The sequence below is a fragment of the Scleropages formosus genome, chromosome 10 (assembly GCF_900964775.1).
Source record: "Scleropages formosus chromosome 10, fSclFor1.1, whole genome shotgun sequence".
NCBI lineage: Eukaryota > Metazoa > Chordata > Actinopteri > Osteoglossiformes > Osteoglossidae > Scleropages > Scleropages formosus.
In genome coordinates, this window is record NC_041815.1 from 8,652,760 (window position 1) to 8,657,628 (window position 4,869).

Sequence of the window (4,869 nt, forward strand, 5' to 3'; positions counted from 1 at the left end):
TGTCTTCCCTATTGTTGTTTCAGTAGAGTAGGTGAATGATAAAGTACATATACAGAGTTAAAACACAACAAAACTAAATCTACACTACACTAAAGTCAATTAATAAATAAATAACAATAAATATAAGAAAATACAAACACAACCCACACGTAGTCATTTATAGGTGACTACTTAAAAGTGCAGTCAGTGCTCAAAATTTTTAAAATAGTGCAAAATATATGTTAATATATAATTCTACTTCCTGAGTACTTTGGGTGAAATTGAGCAGCACTACGTTAGGTTAGTGCGGTAAATCACTGGTCTCTGGTGTTGGACACAAGATGGTGATTTTGGGATCTAACTACTACCCCGTATAATCATCATGTCTACAGAAACTCAGCGTCATCTGGATATCAACGTTTATTGAGCTAACGTTCTTTGTGCACGGCAACTTACAGTGCTGAATAAGTAATTGTACCCATTTATACAACAGGGTATTTTACGGCATCCGGGTTCTACTTCATTCTTCACGAGTGGGCGGACAACAGTAATGGAAACTGTCCTTCAGCTGAAAAATGGCTATTGATGACGACCTTTTCTTGTAAGCCTTTACAGCGTAGTGCCACCACTAACACCGTTGCAGTTTCTTGTGTTCGCAAATAACGAGACTGACTTCTGAGTTTTTTCCAATAACAACGTTATTTTTAATTAAATATCAACAAAATGCGTACACATTGAGACAAACTACTCTTCTCTTCTAAAAATATTAGCGTGTGGCCATCTAGTGGCAGTTGCGAATCGCATCCTAAATTACTGGGGAGCGCAACACCCTGTGTTTGAATGGGGGCAAGAAGTAAGCAGAGAGAACGTTCATCTTGAACGGTTGATCACGGGGAAATAATGCTCTCGATCCGAGGACCCATTTTTCTCCAGGACTTACACCTCCATGCAGCCTTCCCAGACTGCTTGGCGCCCGTAGGCTTTTTTCCAACACATCTGCAAACACGGTCACCCCAGAAGTGCCCCCAGTGGTTGCACACCCACATTCCATATTTCCCATAATGCAACTATTTACATTAAACACATTTTCCACCAAAACACAGTAATGCAGGTCGTTACATTATACAAATTCGAACTCGCTCACTGCCAACCACTCATTAACAATCACTTTGGCAACCAAATCCAAACAACACCTCTCTACACAACATGAAAGACAAACAATAAAAGAAAGAACACGTACATCCACGTGTAGCTGGACACCACCAGAAGACGGGGCCCTCTGTCTACCAGCCATGTGGGTTGTAAAAACATCAGATGAACCCCGTGAATATGATGTACCGGCAATTGTCGCTGCACTCATTGACACTGTTTCAAGTACTACAGGGAATCGTTAATCAGAACTGATTTTGGAGAGCATCGTGGTTATTAACAGTAATTAAGATAAATATATAGATGGTGTAGCAATGGGTCTGCTGGAGATAGTCTACAGATGAATAACTTGTCTGCTTTAAAATGGCCGGCACAGCAAGTAACGCTGATGTCTCACTGCACCTGGGTGGTGCGAGAGGACATGGGTTCGACCCCTGCTCAGTCTGTCTGGAGTTTGCATGTTCTCCACGTTTCTGTGTGCGTTTTGTCCGGGTGCTCTGGTTTCCTCCCACAGTCCAAAGACATGCTGTTCAGGTTCACCCATAGTGTGTGAGTGACAGAGAGAGTGTGTTCCACAGCTGTATGGGTGAGTGACCCATTGTAAGTAGTGTATCTAGCAGTGTGAGTCACCGTGGTGAATAAGGTGTGTGGGCTGGTAACACTACATAGAGTTCATTGGAAGTCGCTTTGGTGAAGTGTCTGCTAAATAAATAAATGTAAATGTAAAATGTGTATCAAAAGCAGAATGTGGTGTGAATCTTCACTCCTGCTATAGTACCTGTGATTCAAGGTACTTACCCTGAACTGGTACAGTAAGAATACCTGGCTGCATTAATGCAAAATTTCCCAACTTTGTAAGTGGCCTTGGACAGAAGTTTCACATGAAAAGGAATTGGTGATGATATAAGAACCTGCAGTACTTCCTATAAGAGCACAATACTGTGAAGTATGTTAATACATGCATCAAAGAAATGGATTGCTTCTGGAAACCGGAGCAATAGATGGTACACGGTAAAGCAGACTCCATCCATGTTGCTCTGTTGCATCTCCGCACCACGGTACATGTATTCGTCACAAACAAAACCTTAGACATTGTACAAAATTTTGAATAGAACTCAAAGAGGATCACAGCACCAAAATCAGGAACACTGCCAGAGTAAGATGAAAACCAATGGGAATTGCTTGACAAACAAATCACTGCAACTCAGAGCCAAGTCTTGAGACAACTGATGCAAAATGAGCTTGGTTACCTTCTCCATACCCTCTGGAATAGTGTACTGTCCCTCTAAGGAGTACTGCTCCAGGCATTCAGCAATGTATTCCCATGTGTTTACTTTAACCAAAAAAATGCATTGCAGCAGCATCACTTCCTTGGTTTTCTTTTTTAGCAAGGACTGCTGAAATTGTGAATTAGAAATAAAGCCGTTTCTGAGTTATCTTTGGGGAACAAATTGTTTTCACTATTATTAAACGGAATACTTTTTACACAAACACAATTTCAATGAACCAAACTTTTTATTATTACATTTACACTAATTCTGTAAATATCTTCTTATGAACTAAATTTCCATTCTATTACCAATTCGAAATATGACGCTATAACCCAAATACACTACACTCCATACGATCACTGTTTAATATAGCACAGCAACGTAACACACAGATCATTTGGATTTGAAAGTTCACCAAATTTTGAATTGTGAGAGGAAACCTATGCAAACGCATGAAGAACACGTGTCACCCCAGGCGCTTAACTGTTGCACCACCATACCAAAATGCCAGCAAGAACATGCATGATCTTGTCTTTTACCGAACAAATGGGAAATGCTTATATATATATATAACATATATTAGATGTAATGCCACTAATTATCTATGTGGTTCATAACACATTTGAATTAGTGGCAAAAGTGTGGATTATTTGAGAGGAATCAATGACAGTTACTTTTATTGAGCAATACATTTCCCAGACAACAATAATGAACATGAATCATCATATGGTGCAATTGACTGAACTGTGTCAGTTTTAAAAAAGCTTAACTGGCTTCTTCAGTGCTTCCAGTACACACACACACACATTGTCTGAAACCACTTGACCCAAGCGGAGTCGCGGAGAGCTGGAGCCCAACCTGGCAACACAGGGCACAAGGCTGGAGGGGGAGGGGACACACCCAGGACGGGACACCAGTCCATCGCAAGGCACCCCAAGCAGGACTCGAACCCCAGACCCACCAGAGAGCAAGACCTGGTGAAACCTGCTGAATCACCACGCCCCACCATGCTTCAACTATCTGTACCCAAACAAATGAGATGACAGATGTCCCTTTTATCTCATGTGCAACAGAGCACCTTTAATGTATATACAGTTTCTCTTGAGCAAAGGAGAAGACTCACAATGTAATTTTATATACTACGATGGTAGAAGACTAAATAATGACTTATAGCCACTAATTGCAAGTACCCTACATGTAAACCATATTTTTGGTTCAACAGCAGTCTGCTTGATCTGTTGACGTTGAAAGTAGTTATTTTACATTCATTCTTTTTGAAGACACTTTTCTCCAAAGCGACGCACAACAGTGAAAACAAAAGTGCATTTCACCAACAGACGGAGAGATCCAGCCATGATTCACATAGTAGTTAGTCTGCTGTCCGATTACTCCAAATTGGGTCATACATATTTAAAGAATGTACATAGAAATCATTTCACTAGCTGTTATTCCTTCTTATGGAAAATCTACAAAACTCACTTTTGGTGCATGAAGCCATAGTAGTAATAGTTTGGTACTAAACCTTAATAAACAGCGTACACTTTAATAGTACAAACTAGCCCATGTATTTTCCTATTGTGGGAATAAAGGAGCAGGAATATCATCTCTGGTGCCTCACAGCTCTTGGGCTGTGGGTTCAAACCCGACCCAGTTTGTGTTGTTTGTATGATCTCCAGGTGTTCATCTGGGTTTCCTCCAGGTTTGTGAAGCTGCCTTGCTACACAGGACAAAAAAAAAAAAAAAAAAAAAAAAAGCTATTTCCTTCGTGCTTTCGTTTGAGCTGTTGGGGAGGGGGGGAAGTTTCACAAAGCCATCTTCTCCTAAAGTCCTAAAACAGGTTTCAGGTGAATTGTCACTAAATTGCTCTTTGGAGAGTGTGTGTTACATTGAACAGGTGTACAAATGAGTGACTGATTATAGGCAGTTTACCATATCCAGCATTGTACATTACCTCTGAAAAACAGCTAAATACTACTTAATATTAACAGAGGAATAAATGTTGAACTTCGCAGGCATTTTCTTTTGTTTATTTAAAGTGTTACTTAAAAGTATGTGAACCCTATAGGCATGTTCATTCTTGTACAGAATATTAGACATAAAGGGCTATGATTTACACACCCGATTCTACTTTGTTTAACCAATGCAACTTGTGCTTCACTTATTGCTGCACATGCACTTCTGTGTTTCTACTACAGACCATTTCCTCTAAAGCAACATATGGAATTGGTCATTACATACCCATTATGTTAGAGAAAGACTGCTTGTCATTAACTAACAATTTTGTGGTAAAACTAAGGGACACATGGGGTTACCATACTTTCAACCAGCAGCGTACATCATCTTAGAACTCCATAAACTCCACAAGCTCACACACATTGAGAGTTGACACACTTTATTTTTAAAACAGCAGCTGCATGTCACAAAGCAGCAGTTTAAATATATAATTATTAAAACACACAAGTGTGTGGCC